The sequence below is a fragment of the Hypanus sabinus genome, chromosome 2, assembly GCF_030144855.1.
Source record: "Hypanus sabinus isolate sHypSab1 chromosome 2, sHypSab1.hap1, whole genome shotgun sequence".
Lineage (NCBI taxonomy): Eukaryota > Metazoa > Chordata > Chondrichthyes > Myliobatiformes > Dasyatidae > Hypanus > Hypanus sabinus.
In genome coordinates this window covers 157519898-157545445 of record NC_082707.1, presented here as the reverse complement: position 1 = coordinate 157545445, position 25548 = coordinate 157519898, and the positions used below count along the sequence as shown (strand labels likewise).

General features: G+C 44.7%; 1 protein-coding gene and 1 long non-coding RNA gene across 5 annotated transcripts in view; one reads left to right on the top strand and one right to left on the bottom strand.

Annotated features, from left to right (window-relative positions):
• Positions 1-317, bottom strand: part of LOC132385483 (uncharacterized) — a 28992-nt gene extending 28675 nt beyond the window's left edge. For both annotated transcript variants that reach the window (XR_009509189.1, XR_009509190.1), the window contains exon 1: positions 177-317. This is a non-coding gene — a long non-coding RNA (uncharacterized LOC132385483). The remainder of the gene's footprint in view (positions 1-176) is intronic.
• Positions 256-25548, top strand: part of LOC132385440 (F-box only protein 34-like) — a 43926-nt gene continuing 18633 nt past the window's right edge. Inside the window, exons 1-3 of one of the 3 annotated variants that reach the window (XR_009509184.1) lie at positions 256-561; positions 698-903; positions 3620-3708. The gene's annotated coding sequence lies outside the window, so the exon portion shown is untranslated. Of the gene's footprint in view, positions 562-697; positions 904-3619; positions 3709-25548 lie in introns of those variants that run through there. The other 2 variants (XM_059957524.1, XM_059957516.1) reach the window with 2 other exon arrangements.

Here is a 25548-nt window from a genome sequence, read left to right as displayed (position 1 = left end):
ATACTGTTATCTCTTCACGGACGCTGCGTGACTTGACTACTGTTTCCTGAACTTGCTGTTTTTGATAACTTCGACTGCTTATTCAGCAGAAAGCCAAAAAAAAAACTAGTCATACATTTTTTAAAATCACAGTGCCAGCTTCTCTCGCCTAGTCTTCGAGTTTTGAAAAGTCATACCTTGTCTCTCGAAGAGTAAATGTACTTTTACACCGCACTGGTGTGACTGCTGGAAGCCTGCGGCTGTTTTCCCTAACTCATCACATTTGAACCTAACAACAACACTCGGATCTCACGGCAGTGGCCGTGGCCTCGGGAATCCTCAGCGCGCAGCATCCTGGGATACTGGCTGTCTCACGGCCTTAAGTGCGGGAGGAACAACGGCCGAGGTAGATTCCGGGAGGTCGACGGCTGTAGTAACTGGACAAGTAGTTAGAAGAGCAGTAAGGGAGTTCCGTGAGAGTGCAGAAAGAATATTGCGGGCACACAGCCTACTAAGCCCCGGTTCTTCCCGTGAATCGTGACTCTGTTTCCGAGGGACCGGTACAGAGGGTCACGAATTCAGGTGAGCGGTTGTTTTTTAACCACATCCCGGATGCAAGCGGGTTGAGGGTAGTAGGGTGCGGCGGGCTTGTGATTCGGTAGGGACGGGTTGTATTGGTGTAGCTTTTGTTTAAAATTCGGTAACTTTTTTTATATAGGAATCGCCGAAACACAGCTGGTTAGGCCGCAGCCTTGGCCTCTACTGACAACAGTATCCAGTAAGTCGCGATTTGCAGAGTGAACGGTGGTGAGATGATTTAGGGTACATCAACTTTCCTTTTCTTCGACTGCTGAGATCTGAGTTGAGGCACTGCAGGGAAACCTGAGCCCCGAGCATCGACGTAAGCACCGTTAGTGCTATTAGGTCAGTTTGATATGGATACAGTACTTGCTAATTAATAACTATGCTCCTTCCCATTTTTTTGCTTGTGTTGGTCCCTTTGTAAAGCAAGAACATTTAGATTTGTAGTTAGTTCCCAATTTCAGTTTAAAATCAAGCTGTAAATTTAATATATCAATTATAATTAGAACAGATGTAGTCTTTATTTTTGCCATTGTGATAACATTTCACCTCATTTTAGTTGAACTGAATACTCTTGGCTTTGACATTGATGAGGGGAAGCGTGGTTTGACGATATGTCTTGTCCACCTTGCCCCATTTGTTGATGGTTGTCCATAGTTATGAAATAAATGTGACTGGTCTTCAAAGAAGGCTGCTAAAAATTGTTGTGTAAGATGAGAAGTTAAATGCAAGAATTAAGGTTTAAGTTTTCTATTTCTGAGAAACCGAGGCCGGTAGAACATAAACCTGGGTTGGATGTAGAAACAGATAAAGTAAAGACTTTTAAGTGAGGTTTAGGTAGGCACATGAATGTGAGGAAAATGGAAGAATGTGGATATTGTATAAGCAGAGGGATTAGTTTAGTTGCCCATTTGAATACTCTTGTCATTGGCTTGGCACAACATTGTGGGGCGATGGACATGTTCCTCTGCTGTATTTTTCTATGTTCTGCCCGCGTGTCACCTTGGACATCACAGTGTAATCACTTGAATCTTGAAAAATGGTAGAGTTATTATAAATTCTGGCCTTCCAAATGTCGGTCAGTGTTTGACAATATAGATCCTGAGCATACAGGGGAATTGGTTGTTTTCTTTGTTGTGACAGTAGTTTTTGTGTTTTTTGCCTTGCGTTTTTAATCCAAGCATAGACAAGATAGAAAGCACATGCATAATGGCGTGTGTGACCTTTGAATATTTGCAAACTCATTCCTTGGATTTTCTTTGTAGTAGTGTAGACAGTGATCTGAAATAAATCAAAGCTTTACTAATGTTGGAAACCTAAAGTAAAAAGAAACACAGCCTGCTGGAAGTAACATGAGGCAAGTACAGAGAAAAACAAGGTATCGGATTGGTTGACCTGTCATCATAAACAATTACAAGCAGCTTACTAGCTCATGTCACTTTAGGCCATGACACTTGAGTAGCAATATTAAATGTATTGGTAACACTATATTGTAGAACAATTAGCATTGTTGATGTGAATCATTATTATCTGTTATTGTCTTGACTATAAGAAGTTCGTAAGTTAAAGTTGTCATTTTTTGAGACAAGAACATAAAAATTGACACTTTTAGCCATTCCTATTTGCTTCATTTCGATTCTGTTATTTTGAAGATTTGGGAAAAGCTTTTTCTAATAGGAAAAAAAGCTTTTTTTAATTGATTCATTGGCAAATATACCAATGGTTGTGTTTTGCAATTTAAGGTGAATATGAATCAGTAGGAAACTGGATTTAGATTCTATATTTGAAATGGTGCATGAGGTTGCACAGCTGTTTAACATGTGAAATCAAAAGATGTTGTGGGTTCATGGCACTTTTTTGACTAGTATTGTATATGACTTGCTTTAAGTTTCCTTCTGATAAGATATAAGTTTATGAAAAACTGAGTTAATAGAATGAGAATTGTAGTTCCATTAATGTACTTTTGGGTGGTCTTAATGAACCAGCGACTTCACAATTGGGAAATGTATGATGATGCATTTTGATAAAAGGAACAATTATCTATTGATAAAAGGAATTATTATCTAAATTGGGAGAATGTTCAAACTTAAGAGGTGCAGAGGGACTTGGGAGTCCTCGTGCAAGACTCCCAGAAGGTTAATTTACAGGTTGAATCTGTGTTAACGAAGGCAAAGCAATGTTGGCATGTGTTTCAAGGAGAATAGAGTATAAAAGCAAGGAGATAATGCTGAAACTTCATAAGATATTGGTCAGGCCGCATGGAGTATTATCAGCTGTTTTGGCCCCCATATCTCAGAAAGGATGCACTTTCATTGGAGTGAGTCCAGAGGAGTTTCACGAGGATGATTCCAGGATTAAGGGGTTAAAATATCAGGAGCATTTGGCAGCTTTGAGCCTGTACTCAGTGGAATTTACAAGAATGTGGAGGAATCTCATTGAAACCTACCAAATGTTGAAAGGACTAGATAGGGTGGATGTGGAGGGAATGTTTCCTATGATGTGGCTATCTGGAACTAGAGGACATCGTCTCAAATTGGGGGGGGGGGGGCATGTTACCGTTTAGAACAGGGATAAAGAGGAAATTTTTAAGCCAGAGAGTTGTAAATCTGTGGAATGCTCTGCTACAGACTACGGTGGAGGCCAAATCTGTGCGTATATTTAAGGTGGAAGTTGATTGTTTCCTGATTGGTCAGGGCATCAAAGGATATGGTGAGAGGGCAGATATATGGGGTAGAGTGGGATCCGGGATCAGCCATGGTGGAATGGCAGAGCAGACTCAATGGGCTGAATGGCCTAATTCTGCTCCTATGTCTTGTGATCCTCTGAAGAACTTGGTGGACTTAACTCTCACGGATGCAGGTATGGCACCTTTAAGTGGATGAAAGTACATCACCATGCCGGAGGAGGAGAGGACTCCAGGCTAAAAGGCTGAGGAAGGAAACTTTCTACACCATCTTGTTAGCAGAAGTACAGTTGCTAGAAAACAAAATTGAGGACCTATGGGTAAGATTACTATATCGGCAGGAAAAGTGGAATTGCTGTCTTTTGTGTTACACAGAAACATGGCTCACTCCAGATACATCAGTAAAACCCGAGGGCTATTTGATACACAGGATGGACCAGACTACAGATTCTGAAAAGGCAAAAGGTGGGGGTCTATGATTCATGATAATCTCTTGGTGATGCTTGCATGCAGCAATCCTGTTGCTCTCTTGTTCCCCTGATCGGGAACATCTGATGATGCCAACCCTTCTAATTACCAAGAGAGTTTTCTTCTGTGATTCTGACCACAGTTCACATCCCGCCAAAAGCGATGTTTAACAAACAATCAATATTTTGAATGCAGTGATTAGCAAACAAGAAACGCTGTTCTCCAATGCTTTTCAAATTATAGTCGGGGACTTCAATCAGCCTTGGGTGAAGAAATCTCTGATTATTATTAACATATCATCTGCAGCACCAGGGGTCCCAACACATTTGACCACTGTTGTACTACAATTAGGAATGCTGACTGTTCCATGCTTGGACATCATTTTGGGAAATCTGATCACTTAGCTGTCTTCTAAAGACCTGTGCTGATCAATTGCCTAGAGTGTTCACCAATATCTTTAATCTCTTGCTTTAGTTGTCTTGAGGTACCCACCTGCTTCAAGTGGTGCTTTATGTAAACTGGTGCCAAAGAGGAACTTGGTACCCAGCCTCAATGACTATCGTACAATAGCATTTGTATCCACATTAATGAAGTGGTTTGAAAGGTTAGTATTGAAACGTATCAACTCCTGCCTGGAAATTACTAGATACACTCCAATTTGCCTACCATCACAACTCGTCCACAGCAGGTGCCATTTTATTGGCTCTTCACTCAATCCTGGAAGATCTGGATTGTGAAGATGCAGTCATCAGGGTGCTCTTTATTGACTACAGCTTGGAATTCAATTTTATCATTCCTTCAAAGCTAATCAATAAACTTCAAGCCCTAGGCCTCAATACCTCATTGTGCAACTGGATCCTCAATTTCCTCACTTACAGACCTCAGTCAGTTCGAATTGGCAACAACATCTCCACAGTCTTTGTCTGCACAGGTGAACCACAAAGCTGTGTGCTTAGATCCCTGCTCTACTCACTTATACTTATGACTTTGAGGCTAAGCACAGCTCCAGTACCATATTTAATTTTGCCTGGGTTTCCTCCAGTTGGCTGAATCGAGGGTGGTGATGAATCAGCATATAAGAGGGTGATTGAAAATTTTGCTGAGTGGTACAACAACCTCACTCGATATCAACGAAGACAAGAAGATGATTGTTGACTTCAGGAGGAAGAAACCAGAAGTGTATGAACAAGTCTTCATCAGAGATGGGAGGGTCAGCAACTTAAAATTCCTTGGTGTTATCATTTCAGATTACTTCTGGGCCCAGCGTGTAAGTGCCAAAGGAAGTACGGCAGTGCATCTACTTTCTTAAAAGTTTGACAAGATTCAGCATGACATCTAAAACTTCAACTAACTTCTATAGATGTGTGCTGGAGAGGTTACTGACTGGTTGCACCACAGCCTGGTATGTTAACACCAATGCCCTTGTAAGGTATTTCCTATAAAAAGTAGCAGTTACAGCCCAGTCAATCCTGGGAAAAGCCTCCTCACAATTGAGCACGTCTACATGGAGTGCTATCACAGGAAAGCAGTATCCATCATTAAGGACACCCACCATCCAGGCCATGTGCTCTTCCCATTGCTGCCTTTGGGAAGAGGGTATAGGAGTTTTGGGACCTACTTCGGCAAGTTCAGAAACAATTATTACTCCTCAATAATCAGGCTTTTGAACCAGAGAGGATAACTTCACTCACCTATCACTAAATTGGACTCATTTTCAAGGACTCGTCATCTCATGTTCTCGATATTTATTGTCTTTTTCTCTTAGTTTGTCCATCCTGTTGGGTGTGGTCTTTCATTAGTTCTATTGTGTTTTTTGTGTCTGCTGTAATTGCCCACGAGAATATGATTCCCAGTGTTGTATATGGTGACATACATGTATTTGCATCAATCAATGCTGCCTGGTCTCTTTTTAATTTTCTTATGTTTATTACAGATTGCTTGTATTTGATATTTTGCTAAAAATGTCTATGGGGATTTCTGCTAATATCTACTCACTTTGAACATGTTGCTCTGGAATAAATAGTGGTGTTGTGACACGTTTATAATTGGATGACTGGAGCTGAGGCAATTATTTTGGACCTTAAGAAACAGCTGACATTGTAATGTTCAACCTGAAAGATACATGTCCTGTATACTTCCAGGAAGTGTTGATCCCACATTGAATGTATGTAGACAAAGAGGAAACCTTCCTATGACTAATGAGTTCCAGCCCTGAAGTATGAAGAACAAGACAGGTAGTACTGGAGTTCCCTGACTGAGTCTTGCCTTTTTAATAGATTTTCCCATCTGAAGATTGGAAAAGGGAATAATGTTCTCTGCACTGAGCATACTTGTCTGGGGTTTGAGTCTCTGTGAAGAGAGAGAGAACGTGGAAGGAGGCAAAAGAAGCTTGTTAATCTGCAGAGAGATTGAGAAGCCCAGTATGCTAAGTATTTCCAGCATATTGTTTTATTTTAGATTGCCAAAGGACTTGAGAGCAACATCAGGCATTGTTAAACAGATGAGATGCCAGCCAAGTAAAGCTACTTGTGTACTAAATGACAAACAACAAGTAGTGGGCAGAGTTAATAGTTGTTACAACCAACTGATCATATGAAAGCTTTGCATTTCTACCACATTTGGTCATGAAGTGCGTTGGACAGTTAAACATCTTGAAAGAAGGTCCAGAAAACATCTCTACACATCACAGTGCAAGGATAGAGCTCATGATGGCCAAAAAAAAGGACATTTGTAACCTTTTTTCACGAAGTGCAGATCTGCAGATCTATCTGGTCTTATTCCTGAGGTCCCCACCATTCGAGAAAACAGTCTTAAGCCACTCTACGTGAAATCAAGAAAGCGCTGCATACAGCAAAGCAACACACACAAAATGCTGGTGGAATGCAGCAGGTCAGGCAGCATCTATAGGAAGAAGTATAGTTGATGTTTTGGGCTGAGACCCTTCGTCAGGACTAACTGAAAGAAGAGATTGGAGGGGGGAGATCCGAAATGATAGAAGACTGGAGGGGGAGGGATGAAGCTAAGAGCTAGAAAGTTGATTGCCAAAGGGATACAGAGCTGGAGAAGGGAGAGGATCATGGGACGGAAGGCCGAGGGAGAAAGAAAGGGGGGAGGGGAGAACCAGAGGAAGATGGAGAGCAGGCAAGGAGTGATTGTGAGAGGGATAGAGATAGGAAAAAAAAAGGGGAAGGGAAAGAATAAATAAGGGCTGGGGTAAGAAAGAGAGGAGGGGCATTAACAGAAGTTAGGAGAAATCAAAGTCCATGCCATCAGGTTGGAGGCAACCCAGACGGAATATAAGGTGTTGTTCCTCCAACCTGAGTGTGGCTTCATCTTGACAGCAGAGGACGCCATGGATTGACATATCAGAATGGGCATGTAATTAAAATGTATGGCCACTTGAAGATCCTGCTTTCTCTGTTGGACAGAGTGTAGGTGTTCAGCGAAACGGTCTCCCAGTCTGCGTTAGGTCTCACCAATAAATAGAAGGCAGCACTGGGAGCACCGGATGCAGTATATCACACCAGCCGACTCACAGGTGAAGTGTCGCCTCACCTGGAAGGACTGTCTGGAGCCCTGAATGGTGGTGAGGGAGGAAGTGTGAGGGCAGGTGTAGCATTTGTTCAGTTCACAAGGATAATTGTCAGGAGGGAGATCGGTGGGAAGGAATGGGAGGGACGAATGGATAAGGGAGTCACATAGGGAGCGATCCCCACAGAAAGAGGGAGGGAAGGAAAGATATGCTTGGTGGTGGGATCCCGTTGGAGGTGGCAGAAGTTACGGAGAATTTATATGTTGGACCTGGAGGCTGGTAGGTGAGGACAAGGAGAACTCTATCCCTAGTGGGGTGGCGGGAGGATGGGGTGAGAGCAGATGTGCGTGAAATTGGGGAGATACGTTTGAGAGCAGAGTTCATGGTGGAGGAAGGGAAGCCCCTTTCTTTTAAAAAGGAAGACATCTCCTTAGTCCTGGAATGTAAAGTCTCATCCTGAGAGCAGATGCGGCGGAGACGGAGGAATTGCCAGGTCAAATTTACCTGGTCCTTTTCTGACACCTCCCTCCCCTTTCTTGATCTTTCTGTCTCTATCACTGGAGACAGCTTATCTACTGATGTCTACTATAAGCCTACGGACTCTCACAGCTACCTGGATTATTCCTCTTCCCACCCTGTCTCTTGCAAAAATGCTATCCCCTTCTCACAATTCCTCTATCTCCGCTGCAGCTGCTCTCAGGATGAAACTTTTTTTTTCCAGGATAAAGGAGATGTCTTCCTTTTTTAAACAAAGGGGCTTTCCTTCCCTTCCACCATCAACTCTGCTCTCAAACGCATATCTCCCATTTCCCGCACTTCTCTCACCCCATCCTCCCGCCACTCCACAAGGGTTCCCCTTGTCCTCACCTACCAGCCTCCGGGTCCAACATATAATTCTCCATAACTTCTGCCATCTCCAATGTGATCCCACCACCAAGCACATCTTTCCCTCCCCACCCCTCTTTCTGCTTTCCACAGGGATCGCTCCCTACGCGACTCCCTTGTCCATTCGTCCCCCTCATCCCTTCCAACCAATCTCCCTCCTGGCACACATCCTTGTAAGCGGAACAAGTGCTACACCTGCCCTTACACTTCCTTCCTCACTACCGTTCGGGGCCCAGACAATCCTTCCGGGTGAGGCGACACTTCGCCTGTGAGTCGGCTGGTGTGGTATACTGCGTCAGGTGCTCTCAGTGCGGCCTTTTATATATTGGTGAGACCCAACGCAGACTGGGAGACTGTTTCACTGAACACCTACATTCTGTCTGCCAGAAAAAGCAGGATCTCCCAGTGGCCACACATTTTAATTCCACATCCCATTCCCATTCTGATATGTCTATCCATGGCCTCCTCTACTGTTAAGATGAAGCATCTGCTCTCAGGCTGGAGGAACAACACCTTCAGTCTGGATAGCCTCCAACCTGATGGCATGAACATTGATTTCTCTAACTTCTATTAATGCCCCTCCTCTCTGTCTTACCCCATCCCTTATCTATTGTTCTTTCCCTTCCCATTTTTCCCTCTCTCTGTCCCTCTTAAAATCACTCCTTGCCTACTCTCCATCTTCCTCTGGTGCTCCCCTTCCCCTTTCTTTCTCCCTCGGCCTCCTGTCCCATGATCCTCTTCCTTCTCCAGCTCTGTATCCCTTTTGCCAATCAACTGACTAGCTCATAGCTACATCCCTCCCCCTCCTGTTTTCTCCTATCATTTTGGATCTCCCCCTCCCCCCCACTTTAAAATCTCCTATTATCTTTTCTTTCATTTAGCCCTGGTGAAGGGTCTCGGCCAGAAATGTCGACTGTACTTCTTCCTATAGATGCTGCCTGGCCCGCTGCGTTCCACCAGCATTTTGTGTGTGTTGCTTGAATTTCCAGCATCTGCAGATTTCCTTATGTTTGCATACAGCGAAAGCTGTCGTTATAGACAATATCCCAGTTGTGGACCTGTGACTCAGAACTAGTTGTGCCTCTAGCAAAATTGTTCAAGTACAGTTACAAAAGTTGACAAATAAAAGAAGTAAATGAATTTGGCTTGATTACCTTCTCATCAGCCTATCAGCCAATCATCAGTAAAGTGATAGAATGTGTTGTCATGTGGTAGGGCAACTTCTAAGTAGTTCTAGTAAAACCAAGGTCAATGGATTTCAAGGGGAAGAGTTCCAGCAGCAGGAGTTGTACTTTACATAAAAGAAGATGGTTCTTGTTTATGATCAATAATCTCGGCCCCAGGATGCGATTGAAGGCATATTTCCAGGCAGTGACCACTGCTGAATGGTCTTTGTTAAACTGGTTTATTATTGTCATATGTACTTGGTTACAGTGGGGAAAAATGTTTTTCATGGCGTCTGTAAAGATAATTTTATTACTATAGTCCATTAAGATCATACAAGGTAAAACAAATTTAGAGTATTTCCTAATGCCCTGCTGGCAGACAATGAGGTGCAAGGCTCTAACGAGGTAGATTATGAAGTCAAGAGTCCAATTTACTGTATAAGGGAACCTTTCAAATAAGCTTCCTTCTATCATAACAACACACAAATTGCTGGAGGAACTCAGCAGGCCAGGCAACATCGAGGAAGAGTACAGTCAAAGTTTTGGGCTGAAATCCATCCGCAGGACTGGAGCAAAAAAGCTGATGAGAAGATTTAAAAGGTGGGGGAGGGCAGAGAAAAACAGAAGGTGATGGGTGAAACCCAGGGGGGGGGGAAGGACGAAGAAAAGACTTGGGAAGTTGATTGGTGAAAGAGACAGAAGGCCATAGAGCATCAGACGGAGGCGATAGGCAGGCAAGAGGATAAGGTGAGAGGGAAAAGGGGATGGAAATCCCGCTTTTTCTGGAGGACAGAGCATAGGTGCTTGGAGAAGTAGTCTCCCAATCTATGTCAGGTCTCACTGATTGTACAGGAGGACAATTATCTCCCAGCGGCCACTCATTTTAATTCCACTTTTCATTCCCATTCCAAAATGTCCATCCATGGCTTCTTCCACTGTTGTGATGAGGCCACACTTAGGTAGTAGGAGCAACACCTTATATTCTGTTTCGGTAGCCTCCAACCTGATGGCATGAACATCAATTTCTCAAACTTCTGGTAATGTCCTCCCACACATCCCTCCTTCACCATTTCCCATCCCCTTTTCCTTCTATTACCTTCTCTCATTACCCACCCATCACTTTCATCTGGTGCTCCTCCCCTCTTCTTTCTTCCATGGCCTTCTGCCTTTTTCACCAATCAACTTCCCAACTCTTTACTTCATTCTTTCCCCTTCCAGGTTTCACTTATCAACTTTGGTTTCTTTCTCTTCCCCCCCCCCCCCCAACTTTTTAATCTACTCCTCAGCATTTTTTCTGCAGTCCTGCCAAAGGGTTTTGGCCCAAAATGTCGACTTTACTCTTTTCCTAGATGCTGCCTGGCCTGCTGAGCTCCTCCAGCATATAATATTTAATATTTTGTGTGTGTTGCTTGCATTTTCAGCATCTGCAGATTTTTCTCTTCCTTTTATCATAAGGTGAGATGCGCATGATCACCAGTGTTTGTGTAATATTCAGTTCTCATCTCCATGGCAAATGAAAGTAGCTTCAAAGACCAAAGCCCATCTGGATGAATGGAAGGCCAAAAAGAAAGGAGTTAATGGAGATACAAAAGTGGGGGATTTATCAGCGAATGTTGTGGATGAGCAAACCAAGAGATGAGATCAGATTGTAAAGGGAGCAAGAGAATACTTCAGTGAACTAAATGCACCTTCCCAAGATCAAGATACACATTCGAGAAAGGAAAAGAGTGGGAATAAGAAAGAAGCCAGGACTAGGAGAGAAGCAATGTTTGAAGTAGATACAGAGAGAAAAGCTGAGAAAAAAGAGAAGAAAGGTGTCCAGAGCTGCCAGAAACACTTCCTGTACTCTGAGTCGAATCCTCCAATCACCATGGAGCAGGCCCCAGCACCTGAGATTGTTTCACAGACACAAGTCTTACCTGCCAAGCAGAGTGACCCCCTTGAAAGCCTAAACAGTGATTAAATCTTCAGGCCTGACCAGGACAACTTAAAAGATTTCCTATGCTGTGGATGTTTGTATAGTAGCTGTATTATAGAGTATACTGTGTATATATTTGAGATGTTGTGGCGACCCATTTCCTGGCACATCCGAACCGGCTCACAATTAGATAGCCTATGGGGGTTTGAAAGCACAGAGCTTTGGAGCCTCTGCGCCACGGGGGGCAGGTTGAGGGAGGCTTAAAAGTGAGGATTTCGAATATAGTTTTTTCCTTCGACTGCAGTTACCGACTCCGTGTCGTAATTTTAGCGCTGCGTGTAGCACACCGCTACAATTGGTGACCCCGACGGTCCAAATGATTTTTGGACCAGAAATGACCGACGCCGCCTCTGTTCATGCGGTTTCGTTGAAACTGCCGGGTTTCTGGACACAGCGACCGAACCTATGGTTCCAGCAAGCCGAAGCCCAATTCCACATTCGCCAGATCACCTCAGAAGACACCCGCTACTACTACGTGGTGAGCTCCCTCGACCAGGACACAGTGGCCCAGGTCGCGGAGTTCGTACAGTCGCCCCCGGCAGACGGCAAGTACATGGAATTCAAAGCCCTGCTCCTCAGGACTTTCGGACTCTTACGGCGCGAGCGGGCTGCCCATTTACTGCACCTGGATGGCTTGGGCGACAGACCTCCATCGGCTTTAATGAATGAGATGTTGTCTCTAGCCGACGGACACACACCCTGCCTCATGTTTGAGCAGGCATTCCTGGAGCAGCTGCCCAAGGACATACACCTGCTGCTGTCTGACGTGGATTTCAGTGACCCCCGGAAGGTGGCAGCCCGGGCGTGGAACGCCAAAAAGGTGAGCGGGGTGTCCATCGCACAGATCTCCCAGCCACGCTCCCAGCAGCAAACCAGTCCAGGCCCGGCCGCAGAGCCCGCCAACCCCCGGCCCAAGGAACACTGGTGCTTCTACCACCAGCGGTGGGGCGCAGAAGCCCGCCGTTGTCGCCCGCCCTGCAAGTTCCTGGGAAACGCCAGGGCCAGCCGCCGCTGATGGCTACGGCGGCTGGCCATCGGGATAGCCTCCTGTATGTGTGGGATAGAAGGTCGGGATGCCGGTTTTTGGTCGATGCTGGTGCCGAGATCAGCGTTTTACCTCTGACGAGTTACGACACCCACAGCAGGGCACCGGGTCCTTCCCTGAGGGCCGTGAACGGCAGCACAGTAAGGACCTATGGCACTCGTCAGGTGCAGCTACAGTTCGGCTCCAGCCAGTTCACGTGGGACTTTACACTGGCCGCTGTAGCCCAGCCGCTTCTGGGTGCGGATTTTTTGCGGGCTCACAGCCTACTGGTCGACCTGCCCAGGAAGAGACTGGTACACGCCGAGACCTTTCAGACGTTCTCCCTGGGTGCAGCTCAGTTGCCAGGCCCTCACCTCGGCTCCATCACGCTGTCCGACAACGACTTCACCAGGGTCCTGGCGGATTTCCCATCGGTTCTGGCACCACAGTTCACAGCGGCCATGCCCCGACACAGCGTACAGCACCACATCCCGACCCAGGGACCACCCCTCCATGCCCGCGCTCGGCGGCTTCCCCCGGACAAGCTCCGACTGGCGAAGGAGGAGCTCCAGAGGATGGAGGAATTGGGGATCATCCGGCGGTCCGACAGCCCATGGGCCTCCCCCCTGCACATGGTGCCCAAAGCGATGGGAGGCTGGAGACCGTGTGGCGACTACCGCAGGCTGAACGAGGCTACCACACCGGACCGCTACCCTGTGCCGCACATTCAGGACTTTGCAGCAAACCTGCACGGCGCATGGATCTTCTCCAAGGTAGACCTCGTCCGAGGGTACCATCAAATCCCGATTCATCCTGACTACGTCCCCAAAACGGCTCTCATCACCCCGTTTGGCCTTTTCGAGTTCTTCCGCATGCCGTTCGGCCTGAAGAATGCCGCACAGACGTTCCAGCGGTTAATGGACGCGGTGGGACGGGACCTGGACTTCGCGTTCATCTATTTGGACGACATCGTCATAGCCAGCAGCAGTCGTCAGGAGCATCTGTCCCACCTCCGTCAACTCTGCGCCCGACTGAGTGAGTACGGTCTTACAATCAACCCCACCAAATGCCAGTTCGGACTCGATACCATTGACTTCCTGGGCCACAGGATTACTAAAGACGGGGCAACCCCTCTGCCTGCTAAGGTAGATGCGGTCCGCCACCTCCCCCGCCCCACCACGATCAAAGGCCTTCAGGAATTCGTTGGTATGGTCAATTTCTACCACCGCTTCCTCCCTTCAGCTGCCCGGATCACGCGCCCCCTGTTCGCCCTGATGTCGGGTCCGAGCAAGGACATTACCTGGGACGAGGAGTCCGCCACCACTTTCGTTCAAACGAAGGAAGCTTTGGTGAACGCCGCAATGCTAGTACATCCCAGAATGGACGCCCCTACCGCCCTCACAGTGGACGCATCTAACACGGCAGTCAGTGGGGTGCTGGAGCAACTCATCGCAGGTCGCTGGCAACCCCTGGCGTTTTTCAGCAAACACCTGCAGCCACCCGAGCTCAAGTACAGTGCTTTCAACCGGGAACTGTTGGCGCTCTACCTGGCAATCCGACATTTCAGGTACTTCCTAGAAGGTCGGCCCTTCACCGCGTTCACGGACCACAAACTGCTTACCTTTGCGTTTACGAAAGCGTCCGACCCCTGGTCGTCCCGCCAGCAACGCCACCTGTCCTACATCTCTGAATACACGACGGATGTCCGGCACGTCTCAGGTAAGGACAATGTCGTGGTGGATGCGCTCTCTCGCCCTACCGTTCATGCCCTTTCCCAAGGGGTAGACTTTGCGGCACTGGCAGAGGCGCAGCAGGCGGATGAGGAGATTCCGAGTTACAGAACCGCAGTCTCCGGTTTGCAGCTCCAGGACCTCCCCGTAGGCCCGGGTGAGAGGACCCTACTCTGTGACGTCGCCACCGGCCAGCCCCATCCTGTTGTCCCGACAGCCTGGCGGTGCTGTGTTTTCGACTCCATTCATAACTTGGCGCATCCCTCCATCCGGACAACTGTCCGGATGGTTTCCAGCAGGTTCGTTTGGCACGGACTCCGCAAACAGGTCAGTGAATGGGCCAAAACGTGCATGCACTGCCAGACGGCCAAGGTGCAGCGGCACACCAAAGCCCCACCGCAGCAGTTCCATCCTGCCCACCGGCGTTTCGACCACATTCATGTGGATATCGTGGGCCCCCTGCTAGTGTTGCGCGCGGAGCGCGGCACCTCCTGACTATCATGGACCGGTTCACAAGATGGCCAGAGGCGGTTCCGCTCACCGACACCACCTCCGAATCTTGCGCCCGAGCCCTGATCACCACTTGGATATCTCGCTTTGGTGTACCTGCCCACATTACCTCCAACAGAGGCGCCCAGTTCACCTCCAGCCTGTGGTCAGCTATGGCCAGCCTTTTGGGGACTCAGCTGCACCACACAACTGCCTACCACCCACAGTCGAACGGGCTAGTGGAGCGTTTCCACTGTCACCTGAAGTCGGCCCTCATGGCCCACCTGCGAGGAGCCAACTGGGCGGACGAGCTTCCCTGGGTCCTACTCGGCATCTGCACAGCGCCCAAGGACGACCTGCACGCCTCGTTGGCCGAGTTGGTATACGGCGCGCCCCTGGTCGTCCCCGGGGAGTTCCTACCAGCCCCACGGGGGCAAGAGGAAGATCCCACAGCAGTCCTGGGTGACTACGCGAGAAGCTCGGTAACCTGGCCCCCATACCCACTTCACAGCACGGGCGGAACCCGACCTGCATACCCAAAGACCTGCAGAACTGTAAGTTTGTGTTTGTACGAAGGGGCGGGCATCGGCCACCGCTGCAGCGGCCACATGAGGGGCCGTTTATGGTGCTCCGGAACAACGGGTCCACGTTTGTGCTGGACGTTGGGGGGAAAGAGGAGGTTTTCATGGTGGACCGCCTCAAACCGGCCCATGTGGACCTGGCACAACCGGCCGAGTTTCTGGCACCTCGGCGCAGAGGCCGACCTCCCAAGCAGGTTCTGGCCCAGACTGTGGACATTGGGGGGTGTATCGCCGGTTCTGGGGGGGGGTTATGTGGCGATCCATTTCCTGGCACATCCGAACCGGCTCACAATTAGATAGCCTACGGGGGTTTGCGAGCACAGAGCTTTGGAGCCTCTGCGCCACGGGGGGGGGGGGGGGGGCAGGTTGAGGGAGGCTTAAAAGTGAGGCTGAGGATTTCGAATGAAGTTTTTTCCTTCGACTGCTGTTACCGACTCCGTGTCGTAATTTTAGCGCTGCGTGTAGCACACCGCTACAATGTATTCTATATTGAGTTTGAGTTTGTAGCGAAGCAGGGAGGACTGTAGTGTATTTAATATTTCAGTTGTATTTGAGTAATATTGTAAATATTGTTTGGCTAAGCATTCTTGCTTAATTCATTGAGTTGTACATAAAAATAAGTGAATTGTAAATGCAACAACACTACCACGTGATATGTGTACACTTTGCTTGAAGTTTGAAAAAAAATAAAGACTTTTATTCCCAGCTCCTTTGTTTTCCCTACATATGTTTCATAATGCCAAAAAGTTGAAAACTAAAGTTAGCATAGAAGTATGGAAGGCAACTTTTTACAGGAAAAATTGACTACTGATGTGCAAAAGAAGACAAACTGTTCAAATAAAAATAATACCGAGAACATTTGAGTTGTTAAGAGTCCTTGAAAGTAATTCTGTAGGTCATAGAATCAATTCTGAGTTATCCATGCCGGTTCAAGAACCTGATAGTTTTGGAAACTTGAACCTGGGAGTGTGGAATTTAAGGCTTCTGTACCTCCTGCCTGATGGTAACAGTGAAATGAGTGCATGCCCTGCATGGTAATGTTTTTTTTGATAATGAATGCTCCTTTTTATTGTGCAGAACTTTATGTAAATATGCTCAATGTCGGGAAGGGCTTTGCCTGTTTTAGACTGGGCTCTATTCACCACTTCCTGTAGTCTTTTCCGTTTTTGGGTATTAGTGTTTCCATACCAGGCCATGATGTTAGAATACTCTCCACTATATGCATCTATAGAAGTTTGTCAAAGTTTGATGACGTGCTAACTATGCAAGCTTCTAAGAAAGTAGAGGCACTGTTATGCTTCTTTCTGATGACACGTATTTGGAGTTTCATAACTCTCCACCTCTGATCCCCCTAATGAGGATGTTGCCTCATTAAAGGAAGTGTGGTAGCATTGATAGGGCTGCTAAGTGGTCAGAAAAAGCAGTGTTTTGTGCTTCATCTGTACTGCTCTAGAGCAGCAAACAAGGTGCTGGAGGAGAAGAACTAGATTATGCATTACATTTACAAACTAAAATGATTTGCGATTCAGATACTAAGCTCTTAAAATATTTGACAAAATAAATGGAACCCTATATTTTGTATTGGGCATCTAAAGCGTGGAAAGGCAGCCAATTTCCCTCTGGATCAATAAAGTATGTCTGTCTGACTGTAAATCTATGCACGTGATCAGGAATTGTGAAGCACAGCCTGTTTAAGGAAGATTGTTCAGGTGGAAAGAGTACTGAGCAAATTATAATAATAGAAGTATTTTATTTGGGCTGAGACCTAAAACTGGAGGTGATTTGACATTTGTTCAAAATTGAAGTTTTGAGATAATTTGATCATTGCACACAAAATGCTGGAGGAGCTCGGCTGGTCAGCCAACATCAACAATCAACGTTTCAGGCTGAGATCCTTCATCAGAACTGAAAGGAAAGGTAATTGGGCATGGAAAGGAGCAGGAGGTGGTATTAATTCAGTTGAGAGGGGTAAGACAGGAGGCGTAGGGTGAAGGGAATAATGTGGGGAAACTGGGAGGGTTTAGGTAGAGAAGATAAAGGGGCTGAAGAACAAGGAATCTGATAAGAGTAGACATTTGAGTTTGGAATAAAGGAAGGAGATTGGAAACCAGAGGAGCAAGGTAATGGGCAAGTGATTAGGGTGGGGTAAAGGAAAAGGAAGGGGTACAAGGTCAGGGAGCAATAAGGGAAATAGAGATAGTGGTTGCAGGAAGTTAGAGGACTCAATGTTCATAATGTCAGGTTGAAATTGAAGATGAAAAATGAGATGTTCCTCTTCCAGTCAGCATCAGGCTTCATTAGGATTACTGGAGGTGGCTGTGTCCGTGTAGGAAATATGAAGTGGGATTTAAATGGCTGGCAGCTGGGAGATCCTGGAGATTATGGCAGGCAAAGTGAAGGCACTCGATGAAGTGATTTTTTTTTTTCTCTTCCCATCTTGCCCCCCCCCCCCCCCCCTTTGCATTGGGTCACACTGATTATAGGGGCTGCTGCACTGAGTTTGGGATACAATAAATGACATTGATGGATTCATATTTGAACTTCTGTCTCACTTGGAATGACTGGGGTCCTGAATAGTGGTGAAGGAGGCATTGCAGGGATAGGTGCAGTACCTAGGCCAGTTGCAGGGATAAGAGTCTGCAGGGTGGTCATTGGGGAAAGATGAGTGGAAAAAGGGAGTCGCAGAGTGATCCCTCTGGAAAGTAGGGAGAAGATGATGTCCTTGGTGATGGGATCCCATTGGAGATGGCTGAGGTTGTGGAGGATGATGTGTTGGATAAAACATCATGAATGACTGCATGAACCTCATGTTCTTCACAACTTATTATATAGGAAATTACACTCTCCATGTATTGTGAAGTAACTTAGAACAACAAAAACATGAAATTCAAGCCTTATGAAGCCAATGGATAAATATTCTGATTCTGGGTTTTAGGAGTCTAAGTAGTTACTCATTGTCAGATATCTAGTAAATTCTTCAGAACTGATTTTGAAAATTAACAAAGCTGGAAGTGATGAAATTCATGAAGTTGTACAGAAAATGTGGATCATAGGAAATGGTAACAGGATTTAGTTCATTGATATTATGACCGGGAAGTTATGGTTTTCCTCTCAGTGCTTACTGCTTTCACTGTGCAACTGAACCTACATCTGCACAAACATGGTTAAATGTTGAAGCAGAATTTGCTGTTCAAATGATCCTGTTCAGGGTGTGGTGTTGGACTCTTCAGTTAATGAATTGATGTGAGCTATACCCTTAGACATGTATTTTTTAAATATAAGTGTGTATGGTGTAATTAAATTTTAACTTTTATTCATTTTTTTGGTGCCTAAGGAATTCTGGCATTTAATGTCCATTCCCAGTGGTCTATGAACTGCTGAAATCGTTCTGGTGGAAGTACTCCCAGAGTGCTGCTCAGTAGGATATTCTAGGATTCTGACCTATGACCAAGAAAGGAAAATGATACTATGCTTTCGTATCAGAATGGTGTGCGATTTGGAGATGATGGCTTTCTCATGTACATGCTGTCTTTTCCTCTCGGCTTCAGAAGTTACAGTCAGAATAGAATAGATGAGTAACAGCCATGTATCTTGTTGAGTACAGCCACTATGTGAGAATAGTGCAGGAAATAAATGTTTGAAGGACAGCAGTCGTGGTGCAATTGCTTTGCTAATCAACGAACGTCGTTAATTTTTTAAAAAGCATTTGAGATTTTCCAATTCGATAGAGCGGGGATTTTTTTTGACATATTCATTAATCAGAATCTTAAATTGTAAAAATATGGTATTGTCTCTGAGTGACTGTGGTTCTGGATTGATTATTTAATGGATAATGTTCTTATTTGATTAATGGATCAAAGACAGGTGAGATGTATAAATCAGCTATAATCTAATGGAATGGTGGAAAAGGCTTGATTTTGTTGTGTCTCTGAGAGCTGTGAATTTGTTAAAGCTATGAAAGTGAGGTTTTATCTTGACATTATAATACATTAGTGTAGGTAGATTTCCTGATTGTTTTGCTATTTCAAGAACCTATTATGTACACAACAGTGTAAGATTAAGCAGTTGTGTTCTTTCTTCTCCAAGTGTTTCAGAAATACCAATTGCCCAAATTCTGTGGATTGTCTGGGTTTTCCTTTTGAGGTCGTGCATAGTATCGAAATATCTGTAAGATAGAAAGGATCAGTCAAAATCATCTCAGAAATGCAATCAGTGCAGTTTTCCCAATTGAAATCTAATGCAGGAAATGAAATTACTCAGAAATGTGGGTAGAATGTCTTGGAGAATTCTCTGGTTCTAATGTAGCAAATACACAATAGGGTTCACTTTAATTGTAAGATTTCATTCCTTCCATATTATGGCTCTATTATTCCTGCTCTAATCAACTTCAGCTCCTCAAAATCCTTACCAGATATTACAATGATAAACATTAGATGCTAGATATTGCTTTCTTCTCCTCCCATGCTGCCTGACTTGCAGAGTTCCTCCTGCATCTTGTGTCTGTTGCTCTTGATTTCCAGCATCTGCAGACTATCTTGTGTTTAGATATTATAACTGCTTTAGACATAGAAACATAGAAACCTACAGTACAATGGAGGCCTTTTGGCCCATGATGCTGTGATGAACATGTACTTACTTTAGAAATTACCTCGGGTTATCCATAGCCCTCTATTTTAATAAGCGCATGCTTTGTCTATCCCCCTCCCCTCTCCAGCTCTCTTAACATTGATATTTCATGATCAGTGAACAATATTTCAGTGGTCATGGTCCTACATTTCCCTAAAGCCTGCATCCTGTCCTTTGGAAAATATATTCAAAACACACACTTTGGCTTCCCTGCTAACTCACATCCTCCAGGATGGAAGATAACAGAAGTTTGTCAGTTCCAGTCATCTCAAGTCACGTGCTCTCTTTTGTTTTCCTTTGCATTGTGCACTTATCTTTGATTAACAAATCTAATCTTTATTGATTTAGATGAAATTAAGATGTATCACAGAAACTGATGTGCAAATATTTCAAAGCTTGATTCAATCTGGATTTTGATTTCATAGATAGTAAACCTTTGGCACTTGGTATAGATTAAGTATGCATACATGATGATAGATTGAATAATGATTGGCTTTATGATACAGCTCGTGTCCCCTAATGTCACCCACTTTTCAGCTGGCATTGTTGAGTTAAAGTCAGGAAAATACATTTGGGCAGATTTCAATCTCCTCTTTCCCTGTTTGAAGACTTATGCCATTTGAAGTACTTTTAAGGTCTAGATTAACTTGATGGAAATTCAAAGCTTTGTGTAGTCTAATAGCGCACGAGATTAACATGCTTGACTATCAAGGGATAAGAGAGTCAGAAGGAAAAATTTCATGCTGATTGGCCCACAAGTTGAAGCACTAGATTTTGGGTTAATTTTGACATTACGTATGGACTTGCAGAGGTTAATTTGGAAGATCTTGGGTCTTTGGGCCCATAGCGAAAGATTTTCCGGCCTCCCCGATGACACACGAGTCTCCTGCTGTGACATCAACTCTTGATCCACCCGACTCCAGAGCCCTGAGATCTTAAGCTTCTGAACACGATCGAGACTCCTCAGGCCAAACCCTTGGCATGTCGAATAACGGCCAATCATGGAACCCCGAGAACTGAAGCCTGCATGTAACTCAAGGTTAGGGTCTTCAAAAGAACCCCAAAAGGGAAAAATAAAGATATTAAAGATAGAAATAGAGCTGTTTCTGAAGATGCAAGCAAAGGAGTCACTATCCCTCCTGAGCTCCGCATTCATAGGTATGTGGAATTTAGCAAGACTTCTAACAAGCCTGGTTAGCTGGTCTAGAAGGTGGATCACATGGGATCCATGATATAACAGCTAACTGGATATAAAATTGGTTTGGTAAGAGTCAAAGTGAAGGATTTTGTTTCCAGATTCAGCTCCTGCGATGAGTGATGAGTGGTGGTGTATAGTTTAGTGGCGGAAGTTGTCTGAGATTACTACAGTAGCTAGGTCAACAGAGGCAGAAAAACTTATGGCATCTACTATACATGAAGCATAAATTTATCAAGAACTACTTAACTACATTCCTTTACAACACAAAGGAATGGCAGATGGAATGCAACTCTGACATTTGCGATGTGACACACTTGGAGAAGTTAAACCAAAGCAGTGCACAGGCAATAAATGGCAGGGCCCTAGAGTGATTGATCAGTATTCAAAGTACGTTGTTCCATGAAAGTGGTCACACAGTGGTGAAGAAGACAAATGTCAAGGCACTGAGTACAAGAGTCGGAATTTCATTTTACGGCTGAACAAGACAATGGAATAGCACTTGGAGTAGTGTTCATTGAAGTGCAAAAGATGATTAGCAGATTCTTCCAACGATGATGAAGTCCAAAGTTCAGGACACAAGCTTGCCAACTATTTGAAAGATGCCTGACATGCCAGAAAACACATTCTGGAGCAGCAGGAAAGTTACCAAGGTTAATTGCTGCCATCTCATCTGCTCCATTTTTACACTTACCAGTGGACTACATTTATTTTCCAAAGTGTGAATGATACTCAGAAGGACTGGTACTAGTGGACAAGTTTTGAAGCTGGGTGGAAGCTACTCTACAGGAAAGTAACTGCGACACACACACTCACACACTCGCTCGCTCACTCACTGACTGTCTCTCTTTTCTTCTCTCCCCGCCCCCCCCCCTTCGGAGTCTTTGTCAGGAATTATGTTGACTGATGAACAATTAATGGTCTTCTTTTATTGTCCACATTGCCCAGAGTGATCAGGACAAGTCAAATGAATGAATGGAACCATCAAACAATGACTAGGTATCATGAGGAAGGTGTACCATGGCCTGAGTTTCTTCCTATGATTTATGGTAGCATCAGAGCAACCCCAAACAAGGAAACTAAACGACGTCCATTGGAGGTGATAACTGTCACTGCCAGGAGCTACTGATCTCAGAAAAGCTACACACTACGGCAGACAGTTTAGTTAAGTATTGTGTGAAATTAACCCAAGCTGTCCAGTCTGCTTCTCGCCAGATTTCTGCAGCTTGGAGTGATTCAAGAGAAGGAGAACACAGCCTGATTCCTGGTGAGTGGGTCCTGATTAAGAAGCTACATGAGGAACCATTCGGAGATCAATGGATAGAATGCTGTTAATTGACAACTCAGCAGTTAAAATGGATACACGTCAGCCACTGCAAGCGACCTAAAGTGGTACCCAACAAGGACAACAAGCACTAGTAACCTCTGATAGTGCCTATGCTGCTGGGCTACAGTGAGAAAATCACTATCTAGTCAAAAAACATTGTAGAAAGTCAACAACTACTGGACATTATAAAGTTGTTTCTAATATACGTTATATTTTTGGCAATTTCCCCAACTTAGAATGGATGCTATCATGCTTTCTCATAGTTTACATCTTTTTACTTAAGGATGATCATTAATAGAATAGCTTGAACTTGTGTAAGTGTTGTCTACTAATCTACCTAACCATGACATAATCCTATAATACCATGCTTTGATATTTCTGTAACTTAAGTATAAAATTATCAGAAACTACTTTATGTACAGTAGATACAAGTTCTGTCTCTGAATTTTCAGATGCAGTGATTCTAAATGTGTGATTTAGAATCAAAGGTGGGGATTGTTGGATTGGACTAGTTAATTGTTGTTTTCTTTGTAGCTTAATTACATGCTGGTATTTTATGCAACTATTTGTATATAGCTAATTGCTTAGTATGTTTCCTAGTGGTCACAGTATGTATATGCAAATATTCAGTGTGTCCCCAAGTTATTACAATTCTATGTATTCTGGAAAGGTCAGGAAGCTTCTCTGATGCTGCACTTTTTAAAGAGGGGATGTCTGGTTGAATCTTGTCTGCAAATTTGAATGGAATTTTTTTTATATGTATAAAAAGCGCTGACCATGTGGCAAGCACCATCTTTTGCTTCTCTCACCCTTCACTTATTAGACCTCTGTGACTGTCCATTTTTCAATTTTCTTTGTTCTGTTAATGCTAAATAAAATGATCCAGAAGCAACAAGTTTTGTGCCTCTTTCCTGACTTCTAAAATAACCTAGTATTTAAAAAGCATTAGATTCCAGCAATGTCATATTGTAGGAAGGATTACAGCACAGAAACAGGGTCTTTGGCTCATGTAGTCTGTGCTGAACCATCAATTTGCAATTGGCTCGTTGCTGTCCATACCCCACTCATTCATGTACCTGTCCAAATTTCTCATAAATGTTGAAATCGAACCTGAATCCACCATTTTAGCTGGCAGCTTGTTCCACACTCTCATCTCCTTTTACCTTTTTCACCTTTTACTCTTAACACCTGCCCTCTAAGTTCTCGTCTGACACAACCTCAGTGGGGGAAAAACTTGTTTGGATTTATCCTATTTATACCCCTCATAATCTTGTATACTTGTATCAAATTGCCTATCATTTTCCTATGCTCTAGGGAACAAGTCCGAACCTATTCAACCTTATGACTTAGGTCTTCGAGTCCTGACAAAATCTTTGTAAATTTTTTCTGCACTTTTTCAATCTTACTGAGTTTTTTCCTGTAGCTAGGTGACCAGAACTGCACACGATACTCCGAATTAGGCGTCACCAATATCTTGTAAGTGTAGGAAATCTTGGTTTTCAAGAGATATTGAGGCCCAGGTTAGGAGAGAAAATAAAAGAGGTACACAGCAGGTATTGGCAGGTAGGAACAAATGGGGTGCTTATGGAGTACAAGAATTGCAAAAGAACACTTAAGAAAGAAATCAGGAGTGCCAAGAGAAGGCATGAAGTTGTCCGAGTAAACAATATGTTAAGAGCAAAAGGATTGTGAGGGACAAAAATGTTCTGGAAGATCAGAATGGTTATCAGTGTATGGAGCCAAAACAGATGGGGGATATCTTAAGGAACACACACAAAATGCTGGTGGAACGCAGCAGGCCAGGCAGCATCTATAGAGAGAAACACTGTCGATGTTTCGGGCCGAGACCCTTCGTCAGGACTAACTGAAAGGAAAGATATTAAGAAATTTGAAAGTAGGAGGGGGAGGGGAAAATGCAAAATGATAGAAGACTGGAGGGGGTGGGGTGAAGCTGAGAGCCAGAAAGGTGATTGGCAAAAGGGATACAGAGCTAGAGAAGGGAAGGGGATATCTTAAATAAAGTTTTCTTTTGCATCTGTATTTACTCAGGAGATGGACACAGAGTCTATAGAAATGGGGCAAAGTGGCATCAACTTCATGGATCCTGTACAGATTACAGAGAGGAGATGTTTGCTGTCCTGAGGCAAATAAGGGTGGATAAATCCCCTGGGCCTAACAAGGTGTTCCCTCAGGTGTTCCCTTCCTATGGGAGGCAAGTGCAGAAATTACTGGGGCCCTAGCAGAGATATTTAAATCATCCTTAGCGAAAGGAGAGGTGCCAGAGGAATGGTGGATAGCCAATGTTATTTTGCTGTTTTAAGAAAGAAACTTAAACCAGGAAATTAAAGGTTGGTGAGTCTGACATCAGATCTGGGAAAGTTATTGGAAGGTATTCTGAGGGACTGGATATATAGACTTGGTCTGATTAAGAATAGTCATCATGGGATAGTGTGTGGTAGGTCATGTCTAACCAATCTTAGCTTTTCAAGGACGTTGCCAGGAAAGTTGATGATGGCAAGGCAGTGGATGTTGTCCACGTGGACTTTAGCAAGGCAGTTGACAAGGTCCTGCATGGGTGGTTGGTCAAGAAGGTTCAGTTGCTTGGCATTCAAGATGAGGTTGTAAATTGGATTAGATGTTGGCTTTGCAGACGAAGCCAGAGAGTGGTTGTAGATGGTTGCTTCTCTGAATGGAGGCCTGTGACTAGTGGTGTACCGCAGGGATTGGTGCTGGGTCCAATATTATTTGTCATCTGTATCAACAATTTGGATGATGATTTTGGTTTGCTCAGTCATCAAATTTGCAGAAGACAGTGCGGAAGGCTATCGTGGTTTGTAGGGGGATTTTGGATCAGTAGGAACTAGAGGCTGAAAAATGGCAGCTGGAATTTAATGTGGACAAATATGAGGTGTTGCACTTTGGTAGGACCAACCTGGGTAGGTCTTACACAGGGAACAGTAGATCACTGAGGAGTGTGGTAGAACAAATGGATCTGGGAACTTTGATGCAAGTGACATCACAGGTAGAAAGGTTGTAAAGAAAGCTTTTGACACATTAACCTTAATAAATCAAAGTATTGGGTAAGGGAGATGGGATGTTATGCTGAAGGTGTATAGGGTGTTGGTGAGGCCTGATATGGAGTATTGTGTGCAGTTTTGTCCACCTACCTACAGGAAAGATGTAAATGAGGTTGAAAGAGTACAGAGAAAATTTACAAGGATACTGCCAAGTCTGGAGGACTTGAGTCATGAGGAAAGGTTGAATAGGTTAGGACTTTATTCCTTAGAGCGTAGAAGATGGAGA